Source organism: Schistocerca gregaria, chromosome 2 (genome assembly GCF_023897955.1).
Source record: "Schistocerca gregaria isolate iqSchGreg1 chromosome 2, iqSchGreg1.2, whole genome shotgun sequence".
Lineage (NCBI taxonomy): Eukaryota > Metazoa > Arthropoda > Insecta > Orthoptera > Acrididae > Schistocerca > Schistocerca gregaria.
Genome location: NC_064921.1, coordinates 281,456,838 through 281,471,913, shown reverse-complemented (window position 1 = coordinate 281,471,913; position 15,076 = coordinate 281,456,838). Strand labels below are relative to the sequence as shown.

Here is a 15,076-nt window from a genome sequence, read left to right as displayed (position 1 = left end):
ATCATCTTTTCATGTTGACGAGTCGGTCTTTTCCCATTAAGAAGACATCTCCAGAAAAGTTGTTTGTTTTACTCGTCTTCTGACTCTTCTGATTCTTTTTTGATGGGTTAGATCCAGAGTAATTTTCTTTTCACATTCTGGCAAGGTGCTTTTATTGCATCGAATTCTTTGAGGACGGAAACTCCGTGTTCACGTTTTTCTCTTCACCTACTTGATGTCGGTCTCTTTACACTCACCTGTGATACAGGGAATGAACACGGTGTTTTCATGTAATTCGACGGACCACCTTGTGGAGAAAGAACAGTAAAAGCGATCGATGGGCCGGATTGTGGAGAACAAGAAATGTCCTGTTCTGGCAGTCTGAAAGCGTTTTTTCTATCGTATCTGATTGAGCAAATTCACCTTCGCCTACTGCATTTGTAAATACCCATCTTTTTAAACATAGTTATGGCATTTTGCATTGTTACTGCAGTTGCATATGCAAGCCCGAACATCTAAGCTATATAGTACTGGATTGCCAGTCTTCTCGGATGGTTGATAAAACGTATCTTCATTTCCTGACCGTACAACGTGCTTAACGTCCCATGAAACTGAAGTCGAGCGTCTGAAACTTATGGGTGCAGTGTGGTGGCAAGCAAACAATCACGACATAGTGTTTTCTAGCAAGGTCGATAACGTGCAAGTTATGCACATGAGTTGCATAGTAGTCAGATAACAGATGAAGTGGTTCACTCTTGGAAGGTTTGGTGTGAGAAATAAAGTAATGCAACCACTGCATGAAGATATCAGCTTGAAACCACCCGCTTGGAATACACACTGCTACTGTTCCTGGCGGTACTCCATGTGTAAGTTGCTTTTTCATGCTAACTCTAGGAAATATTAGAAGTGGAGGAATGGTAATGGCATGCTGCAGAGAAACAAATTACTGGTGATACCAACTGGAGACGCTCAGCTGATGTCAGGATTACCACCTGCTTCTTTCCATATTACGCTATGATCTTTAAATGCGACTTTTGTACTTTCGTATAAATTTTGTTGGGGGAAAATTGTGCTTCTAAAAGTATTTCGATAATATTTTAAAAAAAAAGATACAGCAGCGTGAAACCGAATTTGGTTCAGGTTCTTGAATGTAATAGAGTTGCGCTGAAATAAGGTACTTAGCCTTTGTAGTCCAGCCTTTTTCTCTTCAGCATAGAAATTATGGTTAAGATTATTTTTCTCCTCGAATTCATAGGCCAAACGTCTAGTGTATTTCGTTGAGAGTCCAAATTGAACACTGTCTTGGATTGATGACCTATTCCTCAAAGTATAACAAAATATAATTATCTCTTAAATGTACACAACTGTTAAGGCTTTCGTGGCCACTTGTTGTCAAATTGGGCCGGCCTCTGTGGGCGAGCGATTCTAGGCGCTTCAGTCCAGAACCGCGCTGCTGCTACGGTCGAAGGTTCGAATCCTGCCTGGGGCATGGATGTGTTTGATGTCCTTAGGTAGGTTAGTTAGTTTTAAGTAGTTCTAAGTCTAGGGTACTGATAACCTCAAATGTTAAGTCCCATAGAGCCTAGAGCAATTTGAACCATTTTTGTTTGTTGTCAAATTGCCTATTGGCTTCTGTCTCAGGTTCTTCGGCCGACATTTGTTTGACGATTCTTGTGACGTTACGCCATCTAGAGTGGTGGCTTTCTCAAAGCTTCGCCCTCCATGGCTGGTGGCCGACGTCGGAAAAATCATGAAACTAATGTCGACCGAAGAGCCCGAGACAGAAGCCAACAGGCAATTTGTCTGTTCTCAAACGGTTTATATTATTTTAATATGCAAATTATAGCACTTGACTAACAAAATGCTACCTTTTTTTTCCTGCACCTTCTATAGACGTCTCATTCTCTACTTTCTTACTTCAGTCTTTGTACGGCGACTGTAGTGCACCAAAATTGGTTATAGCCTTTTTGTAACTCACTTTTTTTAAACTTTTTCAGTTGCTGCTGTCACCAATCGCTCTCGCTCGGCTAATGTCAAGACTCCGATTTGGCATACTATATGCAAATACTTATTCTGAAATGATGATAACGATAACAATAATAATAATAAGATGGAGGAAATTGCGAATTATACGTTAGATATGATATGTCAAATGAAAATATACTCTCGATAAGGGATAGTTAATCAAAGCATTCCCGGCCGGGGTGGAGCGCTACAGCCTGGAACCGCGCGATCGCTACGGTTGCAGGTTCGAATCCAGCCTTGGGCATGGATGTGTGTGATGTCCTTAGGTTAGTTATGTTTACCTAGTTCTAAGATGCACCCGTGGTCTAGGGGTATCGTCTTTGATTCATAAGCAAACCGTCTTCGGTCCCGGGTTCGATCCCCGCCACTGCCTAAATTTTGATAAATAATCAGCATTGGCGGCCGAAGACTTCCGGCATAAGAAGTCAGCCTCATTCTGCCAACGGCCTTGTCAAAGAGGGCGGAGGAGCGGATAGAGGTTCAGGGCACTCTCTTGTCCTAGGGGTGGGAAATTGCCCCTAAAGGCGGAAGAATCAGCAATGATCAACGACATGAGGATGCAGAAGGCAATGGAAACCACTGCATTAAAGACACGTAACGTGTATCCACAGGAAATGTGGCCTGTAGTTGAAGAAGTGTCATGATGATCTCGCCATTGGCAAAAGATTCCGGAATAGTCCCCCATTCGGATCACCGGGAGGGGACTGCAAAGGGGGAGGTTACCATAAGAAAAAGATTGAGTAATCAACGAAAGGATAACGTTCTACGAGTCGGGGCGTCAGAAGCTTGAACGTGGTAGGGAAACTAGAAAATCTGAAAAGGGAAATGCAAAGGCTCAATTTAGATATAGTAGGGGTCAGTGAAGTGAAGTGGAAGGAAGACCAGGATTTCTGGTCAGATGAGTATCGGGTAATATCAACAGCAGCAGAAAATGTTATAACAGGTGTAGGATTCGTTATGAATAGGAAGGTAGGGTAGAGGGTGTGTTACTGTGAACAGTTCAGTGACCGGGTTGTTCTAATCAGAATCGACAGCAGACCAACACCGACAACGATAGTTCGGGTATACATGCCGACGTCGCAAGCTGAAGATGAACAGATAGAGAAAGTGTATGAGGATATTGAAAGGGTAATACAGTATGTAAAGGGGGACGAAAATCTAATAGTCATAGGCGACTGGAATGCAGTTGTAGGGGAAGGAGTAGAAGAAACGGTTACAGGAGAAAATGGGCTTGGGATAAGGAATGAAAAAGGAGAAAGACTAATTGAGTTCTGTAACAAGTTTCAGCTAGTAATAGCGAATACCCTGTTCAAGAATCACAAGAGGAGGAGGTATACTTGGAAAAGGCCGGGAGATACGGGAAGATTTCAATTAGATTACATCATGGTCAGACAGAGATTCCGAAATCAGATACTGGATTGTAAGGCGTACCCAGGAGCAGATATATACTCAGATCATAATATAGTAGTGATCAAGACTAGGCTGAAGTTGAAGACATTAGTCAGGAAGAATCAATACGCAGAGAAGTGGGATACGGAAGTTCTAAAGAATGACGAGATACGTTTGAAGATCTCTAACCCTATAGATACAGCAATAAGGAATAGCGCAGTAAGCAACACAGTTGAAGAGAATGGACGTCTCTAAAAAGGGCCATCACAGAAGTTGGGAAGGAAAACACAGGTACAAAAAGGTAGCTACGAAGAAACCATGGGTAACAGAAGAAATACTTCAGTTGATTGATGAAAGGAGGAAGTACAAACATGTTCCGGGAAAATCAGGAATACAGAAATACAAGTCGCTGAGGAATGAAATAAATAGGAAGTGCAAGGAAGTTAAAACGAAATGACTGCAGGAAAAATGTGAAGACATCGAAAAAGATATGATTGTCGGAAGGACAGACTCAGCATACAGGAAAGTCAAAACAACCTTTGGTGACATTAAAAGCAACGGTGGTAACATTAAGAGTGCGACGGGAATTCCACTGTTAAATGCAGAGGAGAGAGCAGATAGGTGGAAAGAATACATTGAAAGCCTCTATGAGGGTGAAGATTTGTCTGATGTGATAGAAGAAGAAACAGGAGTCGATTTAGAAGAGATAGGGGATCCAGTATTAGAATCGGAATTTAAAAGAGCTTTGGAGGACTTACGGTCAAATAAGGCAGAAGGGATAGATAACATTCCATCAGAATTTCTAAAATCATTAGGGGAAGTGGCAACAAAACGACTATTCACGTTGGTGTGTAGAATATATGAGTCTGGCGACATACCATCTGACTTTCGGAAAAGTATCATTCACACAATTCCGAAGACTGCAAGAGCTGACATGTGCGAGAATTATCGCACAATCAGCTTAACAGCTCATGCATTGAAGCTGCTTACGAGAATAATATACAGAAGAATGGAAAAGAAAATTGAGAATGCGCTAGGTGACGATCAGTTTGGCTTTAGGAAAAGTAAAGGCACGAGAGAGGCAATTCTGACGTTACGGCTAATAACGGTAGCAAGGGTAAAGAAAAATCAAGACACGTTCATAGGATTTGTCGACCTGGAAAAAGCGTTCGACAATATAAAATGGTGCAAGCTGTTCGAGATACTGAAAAAAGTAGGGGTAAGCTATAGGCAGAGACGGGTCATATACAATATGTACAACAACCAAGAGGGAATAATAAGAGTGGGCGATCAAGAACGAAGTGCTCGTATTAAGAAGGGTGTAAGACAAGGCTGTAGCCTTTCGCCCCTACTCTTCAGTCTGTACATCGAGGAAGCAATGATGGAAATAAAAGAAAGGTTCAAGAGTGGAATTAAAATACAAGGTGAAAGAATATCAATGATACGATTCGATGATGACATTGCTATCCTGAGTGAAAGTGAAGAAGAATTAAATGATCTGCTGAACGGAATGAACAGTCTAATGAGTACACAGTATGGTTTGAGAGTAAATCGGAGAAAGACGAAGTAATGAGAAGTAGTAGAAATGAAAACAGCGAGAAACTTAACAGCAAGATTGATGGTCACGAAGTCACTGAAGTTAAGGAATTCTGTTACCTAGGCAGTAAAATAAAAATGACGGACGGAGCAAGGAGGACATCAAAAGCAGACTCCCTATGGCAAAAAAGGCATTTCTGGCCAAGAGAAGTCTACAAATATCAAATACAGTTCTTAATTTGAGAAAGAAATTTCTGAGGGTGTACGTCTGGAGTACAGAATTGTATGGTTGTGAAACATGGACTGTGGGAAAACCGGAACAGAAGATAATCGAAGCATTTGAGATGTGGTGCTATAGACGAATGTTGAAAATTAGATGGACTGATAAGGTAAGGAATGAGAAGGTTCTACGCAGAATCGGAGAGGACAGGAATATGTGGAAAACACTGATAAGGAGAAGGGACAGGATGATAGGACATCTGCTAAGACATTAGGGAGTGATGACCTCAGAAGTTAAGTCCCATAGTGCTCAGAGCCATTTAATCAAAGCATTCATGACAAAAATAATCTAAAACCTAGATCAAAATAATTGTAAATTCTACATGTAATTATTAAATTGTAGAAAGGGGTCGCGTACACACAATCAGCATACCGTTGCAAAATGCATACTTTTTACGTCTGTGGTCGGGGTAATATAGGGTAGCTCAAGGTTTACCCTGTTGCATCTTCACGGCTTTACCGTAATTCTACTTTTTCCATAAAATCCTTTCTGCATAAAGAACAAGGTGGTTAATCGTTTAACATAACATATACTTATGAAGCCTGTCAAATGTATTAATCATTGTACTGTCCACTTTCAGCTTGTAATACTATGATATAAGTCCTTCACTGAACACAAAAGTCACAAAATAAAATACAAAATCACTCAAATCTAAAAAGCTACTTTTCTGAACAACAATGTGCCTGAAATTACTAACATTTATGGTGGTACTCTTTCGAAGTCTAATGGTCAAGAAACAATTTTACCATATCGCAAAGGGAAATACAGAGTTTTACTCACAACCCAACGACACATCAATTTCTCCTCTAACTAAGGTCGCCCCTGGAACTGGAGATGATCTTCCTGAAAGACCTGGACAAGTGGATAGGGTAGGTCTGCTGCTAATTGAGAAATTCTACGTAAGGCAGGTGATGAGCCCCTTAAGAAAATTGTAGGTCGATCGTGAAGGGATGCAAATGTCCTTTCGGTACGCTTGCAGGGTCTTGTTCAAGATGTGGAGGGCACGCTCGTGGCGACCTCCTGAGCGCAAAATGGGAAACAGGCTGAAAATCGAGGCTCATGTCTGCACAAATTAGGCCTGACACATTGGTTCAGTGGCCACCCTCGGTTTTCATACAAGTGGCTGTCTACAGTTAGTCTGTAGCGCAAGGTGGAATCCGAGATAGTGTCTTAGAGGAATGTTCGCAGAACCGATTACAGTCCTTTTGTTTGAAGCCGAATGTAAAGCTGGAACCGTATGCCCAGATGATTCTGTGACGATCTCGGACGCGGATTTCTCGACTTCCGCTTCCCAGTGGAGGTTTGAGAGATCACTCTTAATAGATCATGTTATAAGGGTAACAGAGCGTGGTCTGCACGGTTTTTTAAGGACAGAGAAACCCGTCACCAGCGCGGTAAATTCCATTCTGATTTAATAGAAGAAGCCCCATTAAAAATGGAGGATAACATTCATGACTGATAGGAGAATCGCAGGAGCGTCCATGGAAAGTTCCCAGAACTATTTTCGCTAATAAACGGTAATAATGCGTACATAATGTAACGAAGTAATCAGCAAATAGTTGCATTAAAAATTTAATTTCCTAATAAATTTCAGGAACTTAGTGTGCTTCTTCAGAAGGGCATTATTTACGAGTGTCAAAAATAAGATGCATCTGGCACAAAAGCCAAAGAGATTCTTGTTATACGTAAAGTACACCAGCTGCAAGACGCAGTCAGTATCTTCATTGCGCAATAACAGTGGTTATCTCACTGATGACAGTGCCTCTAAAGCAGTGTTACTAACACGGTTTTCCGAAACTCATTCGCCAAAGAGACCGAAGTAAATTTTCCAGAATTCGAATCTAGAACAACCGACAAAATGAGTAACTGAAAAGTAGATATCCTCGGTGTTGTGAACCATCTTAAATCACTTACTAAAGACAAGACTTCCTGTCTAGATTGCATACCAATTAGATCCCTTTGTGAATATGCTGATACAATAACTCCATATCTAACAATGATATATAACCGCTGGCTCATCGAAAGATCTGTACGTGAAGAGTGGAATGTTGCTGAACTCACACCAATGCCCAAGAAAAGAAACAGGACTAATCCGCTGAATTTCAGTCCCATATCACTAACATCGATCTGCAGCAGGGTTTTGGAACATATTCTGTGCTCGAACATAACGAATTATCTCGAAGAAAACGATTTATTGACTAATAGTCATCGCGGATTCAGGAAAAATCGTTGTGTGAAACACAACTAGCTCTCTATTCTCACGAAATAATGAGTGCTATCGACAGGGTTTGTTAAATTTATTCCGTATTTTTTGAATTCCAGAAGCTTTCGACATCATTCCTCACAAGCTTCTTCTAATAAAATTGCATGCCTATGGAGTATCGTCTCAGTTGTGCGACTGGATTCGAGAGTTTCTGTCAGGTAAATCACAGTTCGTAAAAATTGACAGGAAATCATCTGGCGTTTCCCAAGGAAGTGATACAGGCCCTCTACGTCTCCTGAACTACATAAAGGACATAGGAAACAATCTGAGCAGCCATCTTAGATTGTTTATAGATAATACTGCTATTTACTGTTTTGTAAAGTAATCAGATGACCAAAACCAACTGGAAAATGATTTAGACAAGATATCTGTAGGGTGCAAAAAAATGGGAAATGACTCTATATAATGAAAAATGTGAAGGTATCCATATGAATCTAAAAGAAATCAGCTAATTTTCGGTTACACAATAAATCACTCAAATCTAAGGGCTGTAAATTCAACTACATACTTAGGGATTACAGGTAGGAATAATTTCAATTGGAAAGATCATATAGATAATGTAGTGGTTAAAGCAAACCAAAGACTGTGATTTATTGATAGAACACTTAGAAAATACAACAAATCGACTAAAGAGACTGCGCTCACAAGGCTTTTCCGGCCTCTTATGGGGTATTGTTGTTTGGTGTGGGATCCGCATCAGATAGGAAAGAGGGAGGACATCGAAAAAGTTCACAGAAGTGCAGCTCATTTTGTATTATTGCGAAATAGGGGAGAGTGTGCGACGGACATGGTGTGTGAATTAGGGTGGCAGTCATTCTTATGGGGTATTGTTGTTTGGTGTGGGATCCGCATCAGATAGGAAAGAGGGAGGACATCGAAAAAGTTCACAGAAGTGCAGCTCATTTTGTATTATTGCGAAATAGGGGAGAGTGTGCGACGGACATGATGTGTGAATTAGGGTGGCAGTCATTAAAACAAAGGCCATTTACGTTGCGGCAGAATCTTCTCGTGAAATTTCAATCACCAACTTTCTCCTCCGAATGCAAAAATATTCTGTTGGCTCCCACCTAAATAGCGAGAAATGATCATCATGATAAAATAAGAGAAATCAGACCTCGCTCAGAAAGATTTAAACGCTTCTTTTTCCCGAGCGCTGTTAGAGAGTTGAACCGTAGAGAATAGCTTGAAGGTGGTTCAATGAACCCCCTGCCACGCACGTAATTGTGAACTGCAGAGTAATCATAAAGATATAGATGTAGACAGCATATTGTTGTTGTCTTTTGGTCCATACCACCTGTACAAAAATGATAAAAGGAAGCCGAAAACAAGTGCAGATATCACACCAGAGCTGGAGCTAATGTGTCACGTGGTTCATAGTCCTTCAACGAAAATAGTTTAAGGAAACGAAACAATAAGAGCAGACGTCATGCCAACTCTGGAGCCAGCTGATGAGGACCAGTTCTGGCGTGATGTCCGCACTTATTATTTGACTTCCTAATACATCTGCTTTATGAATTTTTTGTTGACACTCGAAAATAATGCGATATGACCTTCTGAAGAAGGGCACCAAGTGACTGAAACTGGTTAAGAAGTTAAAAAATTTGTATGTATCTGGTTGCTAATTATTTCGAATTATAATGCTACATTTGCTTAGTATGTATAAAATACTAAGCCAACATAACTCTTTGGTCCGGTAAGCTAGCTGAAACCAGACGTTAAATAGCAACTAAATCATGGATTGCGATTGGAATTTATATCGCACGGGCTGGGTACCCGTGGCAGAGGCGTGTTTAAAGCTGTAAACACTACCACAATACCTAGTGAGGTGGATACAAAATCCGAATGTGAAATAATTTGAGAGAAGATAAGCGTTAAAGTTGGGCCAAAAATGTCACCCGGCTGCTTTTATAGGCCTTCTGCCTCGGGAGCAATTGTGAAATACTTCAGGGAAGTCTTGCAGAAGGTTGCGAGTAAATGTTCTTGCCATATTACAATACTATGTGGAGATTTCGACCATCCATTAACAGGGAGATTTAAGTGGTTAAGGAGACTAGTAGCAATAGGGAATCGTATGAAATGAGTCTAAATGCTTTAGCCTTAAATTACCATGAGCAGTTAATCTCAGACCGGACGTATGAACGTAACGAGTTAGGTCTTCTGGCTACAAACCGACCTGAACTTATTGACCCAGTTAACGAATAGCAAGGAATTAGTGATCACAAGGCCGTTACAGTATCACTAACTGCAAATAAAAGAAAGAAATGTAAAGAAAGGTAGGAAGATATTTCTGCTTCGCAAAATACAGATTTCAGATTATCTGAGCAATCAACACGAAACATTCATCTCTCAGGCCGAATATTTTTAGAGTAACGAACAAGGTTGAACAGGACCATACAATACACGTTAGACGGGTATTTGTAGAGGAAAATTGTGAGCGGTGGCAACAAACAGCCGTAGCCCGACAGTCGTGCTATAAGAGCATCGCTTTAAAGCAAAGAGAGCTGCACCACATCTTTAACCGTGGCCAAAGCTTTGTAAATAAACAAAAATTCAACGAAGCCAAAACTAGCGTTAGGAGAATCATAGGCGTAGCATTCAATGGATTCAATAGTAAAATTCTGTCTACTGGCTTGTCAGAAAATTTTAAAAAGTTTTTTCTTGTGTTAAATCAGTAAATGCACAGAAGAGTCAAAGAACCTGGTATGCCTGCCGAATATCGTGTAGACCCCACGCCAGCACGCAGAAGTGCCGCAGCACGACGTGGCATGGACTCGACTAATGTCTGAAGTAGTGCTGGAAGGAATTGACACCATGTGTGGTGCAGGGCTGCCGATAAATCCGTAAGAGTACGAGGGGGTGTAGATCTCTTCTGAACAGCACGTTGCAAGGCATCACAGATATGCTCAATAATGTTCGTGTCTGGGGAGTTTGGTGGCCAGGGCAAGTGTTTAAACTCAGAAGAGTGTTCCTGGAGCCACTCTGTAGCGATTCTGTATGTGTGGGGTGTCGCCCTGTACTGCTAGGATTGCCAAAGTCCGTCGGAATGCACAATGCACATGAATGGATGCAGGTGATTAGACAGGATACTTATGTACCTGCCACCTGTCAGAGTCGTATCTAGACCTATCAGGAGTCCCATATCACTCCAACTGCACACGCCCCTCACCATTACAGAGCCTCCAGCAGCTTGAATAATCCTCTGCTGACATGCAGGGTCCATTGATTCATGAGGTTGTCTCCACACCCGTACACGTCCATCCGCTTGACAGAATTTGAAACGAGACTCGTCCGACCAGGCAACATGTTTCCATGCTCCGGAAGCCATGTTGATGATGTTTCGTTGAATGGTTGCACGCTGACATTTGTTGATGGTCCAGAATTGAAATCTACACCAATTTGCGGAAGGCTTGGACTTCCGTCACCTTGAAAGATTCTCATCAGTTGTAGTTGGTCCCGTTCTTACATGATGTTTTTTGCGTCCGCAGCGATGTCGGAGATTTGATGTTTTACCAGATTCCTGATATTCACTGAACACCCTTGAAATGGTCGTACGGGGAAATTTCCATTTCATGGCTTCCTCAGAGATACTGTGTCCCATCGCTCGTGCGTCGAATATAACACCACGTTAAAACTTACTTAAATCTTGATAACTCCCCATTTTAGTAGTAGATACCGATCTAACAACTGTACAAGACACTGGTTGACTTATAAAGGCGTTGCCGACCGCAGCGCCTATTCTGCCTGTTCACGTATCTGTATTTGAATACGCATGCCTACACCGGTTTCTTTGGAGCTACAGTGTAGATCAACGTATTTTGTCTAGCCTGAGTAACCACAATTGCGTCAAAACTGGGGATGACAGAGGGAAACAAACACACTAAACACCTTTTCCTTAAAGCGTGTTATTGAAGAATATTGAACTGCAGTTTCTCCTTACAGCTGTGTCATGAGCATCAAAACAACGGATATCGAAAATGTGACCATGGGATGGCAGATGGACTAAAATTGCTCATCAGAGAAAAGGCGACAGTGCCTAATACGATATCTATACCTAAAGTATGCGAAACGTGCCCCTTTCCTAGTAGAAGTCTACCTTATGTAGCTGGAGGAATGAAGGGTTCCTAGTGATTACAATAATGCAAAGTTCACACACGGTTTCAGGAACGGTCGTCCAGCAGACAAACACGTCTATAAGCCTATAGCGCGGACGTGAGATTTTTATAGGTTGTTAGAACTTGTTGTGTGCCTGTGTATCATGACGTTTTTGGAGACCGACAACCTCCTTTGTAGAAACTATATGCGCTCCTGAGACATCGACTGCAGAATAGACAAGTCTCTCTGTCTGTCCACTACATCCAGAGAGACGTAGATGCAGACGTGCAGGTTAATATCGTGTTCCTTGAATAAAATGCGAGCGTACGCAATATAACAACCATTTTGTGACTGAACCGAAGAGTTCGTAGAAAATAGAACACAGCACTTCATTCTTTATGGAGAGAAGTCTTAATATGAATAGGTGGTTTTTGGTGTACCGCAGACGGTGTTATGCGATCATTACTATTCACTGTACATATAAATGGTCTAGTGAACATCGCGGGAAGCTCCATGAGACAGTTCGCTTATAACGCTATTACATTCACTGTGCAGTGAAATTAATGTGATCATCTTGTCAACAGTCTGAATAGCCACATTTTCCATCAAGAACCGTTGCGAGACTTGTAGGAGAAGAGCCAGTGAGGTTCCGGAATGTACCTGCAGAAGTGTGGAGCATTGCCGATTTCAGTACCGTGGTCAGCTGGGCTAGAGTTCTCGGCTGAGGATCCATGGCGCCTACAGCCCGATGGAGGTGCCCCCATTGATTATCGATTGGGTTTCAATCCGGGGAGTTTGGTGGCCAGGGGAGTACACTAAACTCATCCTGGTGCTCTTCGAATTTCTCACGAACACTGCGAGCTGTGTTTCGCATTGCATTGTGCTGCTGGTAGGTGCCACCTTTCAGACGAAAAACAACCTGCTTGGAGTGGTAGACATGGTCCCCAAGAATAGATCCATACTTGTGTCAATCCATTATGCCTTACAGGATGACAAGATCAATCAGGGAATGTCACGAAAACATTCCCCAAACTGTAATGCTCACTCCTTCGATTTGGACCCTACCGACGATTGTTGCAGTGTGTTTGCTTTAGACGTTTCACGTCATACGCGCCAAAGGCCATCTGTTATCTGGAAAGACTACCTGTTGCCACTCAGTGGACGTCCATTAGCTTTATTGGCGGGCAAATTCTAGCCTTCGTCCGCCGATAAATAACTATCAGCCCGGGTGCATGAACCATGCGGCTGCTGCACAAGATATTCGCAGCAGCGTTCGCTGAATGATCGTTGTGGAGACACTATTGTAGCCCATCGTTTCATCTGGGCCGTCAGTTGCTCAACAGTTGTACTTTTATCCAAGCGTACGTATCTCCGCAGCCATCGTTCACCCGTGTCATCTATGACTGTGCTACCTTGGGTCGTAATCAATTATTATACATTTTTACATTTCAAATAAATCGCTCCGTTTCCCCATTACGATGAACTCTTGTCCACGTTGCCCCGACATGCTTTATATGCCTTCTATTGATAGTACTGCCAACTTGCGTTTGTGAGTAATTTTACGTTGACTTCGAACATAGGACGTGATCACATTAACAACGTGTCTGGAGCGTGTACATAGAAGCAGAAACGCTAAAAAATTGTTGAGAAAAACACAAAAATCTGCCAGTTGATTCTCAACATAGATAAATGTAACCTATTACACCTGTGTAGGCGAACGATCCATTATTGTGTGATTACATGATTGCCAAACACGTACTAATAGCAGTCGCAGCTATTATCTTTCTGCGAATATGCTTATGGGGCTATTTAAAGTGGTACGAGCACATACAACAAGTAGAAAATAAGGCGGATGCTGGACTGATTCATTCTAAGAACCCTCAGAAAATGTAGCTCACTCAGAAAGAAAGTGGCTTACAAAACCGTCGTTCGACTGATACTTGAACATTGCTCGTCAGTCTAAGGTTGATAGAGGCAAAGGAAGAGACCCAAAGAAGAGCAGCGCATTTCGGCACTAGTCCTTTTATTAAACGCGAAAGCGGCACGGAAATGTTAATCCAACGCCAATGACAGATGCCGCAAGAGACGTGTCGCACGTCACTGCGTATTTTACTGTTAAAAACTCCTAGAAGAGTCAATTAATGCATTGACTGATCCCCTCTGTAAAACATTAGAGAGGTTCGAGCTCACACGGAGGCTGTCCAACTATTCCCGCGCCCGATTCGCGTTTCGAACAGGAAACGAGGAAAATGACACTGACAGGCCCTCTCCCACGCACAATAAGTTGGCTTATCCAGTACAGGTGTAGATGTGAATTGGCCTGACGCAGCTGCAATATTTATTTTCTGTTTCAGACGGCTGTTTAAAATGTCGAGGTGTGGATTTTCATTTTTTCCACTATAGTGTCGATTGAGGCATCGGCCATACCGCAGTGGATACACCGGTTCCCGTGAGATCACCGAAGTTAAGCGTTGTCGGGCGTGGTCGGCACTTGGATGGGTGACCATCCAGGCCGCCATGCACTGTTGCCATTTTTCGGGGTGCACTCAACCTCGTGATGCCAATTGAGGAGCTACTCGACTGAATGGTAGCGGCTTCGATCAAGAATAGCATCATAACGACTGGGAGGGCGGTGTGCTGACCCCACGTCCCTCCTCTCCGCATCCTTCATGAGGATGACACGGCGGTCGGGTGGTCCCAGTAGGCCACTTCTGGCCTGACGACGGAGTGCTTTTTTTATAGTGTCGATTGGGATACGCAGGTCTTCGAGTACCACAGCCTTAAGTATTTTAGGGATTCCCAGTTCTCCACAGGGTTTGTCTGACAGTTCGTTATTCGTCGTTCAGATCTGTTTGGCTACACTGGAAGCGTCTGCACCACTTAACCACTCACATTATGGTGCATTGTTGCCACACACTTCCTACAGCTCATAGTGGATGTTTGCAGCCTTCGAATGCAGAAAGCAAATTATCACATCATACTCTGTTTTATTAATGGGCTGCACTAATTTGTACAGAAACCAGACTACACTTCGTAAGATATGTAGCTTCATCTCAGTAGTCGTAATATAGCACAGGAGTGAATATTAGTTTTTATTAACAACGTGGGCAATAGCTTCCCGTGTCAGCGGTGAGGAATACATGGGTGGCAACAGGCACTTTGCGTCAGTGTCACTTCTATTCGAACTCTCTTGTGTGAATGTCCGCGGACTGCAGTCTGGACCTGACTTAGTTTAGTGTTAGAATCACTCTCTGTAATATGATCCTTGAAAATATTCGTAGCAAAGTTACTTTGCCCTTACGCAACTGCTTAGTGGCACGTGACATGGAATTCTATGACAAAGAAGTATTAATAAAAATAAGTGTCGTTGTCTTGAAGTGCTTCTGTCGTTAATCAGCCGATTAATTCCCATACTTGAAGTGGTTGTTACTACAAATCATCTTGCTGTGGCATCCTCTGAACGTGGCCTTTCTACTTGGAAGGAGCAGCGAATCTACAAAATCAGCAATGGT

The 15,076-nt window shown here is 42.3% G+C and overlaps 1 pseudogene; it reads left to right on the top strand.

The window, feature by feature from the left end:
• The first annotated feature begins 13,977 nt into the window (after nucleotides 1-13,977).
• On the top strand, nucleotides 13,978-14,095 carry LOC126337150 (5S ribosomal RNA; annotated as a pseudogene).
• Nucleotides 14,096-15,076: the final 981 nt, after the last annotated feature.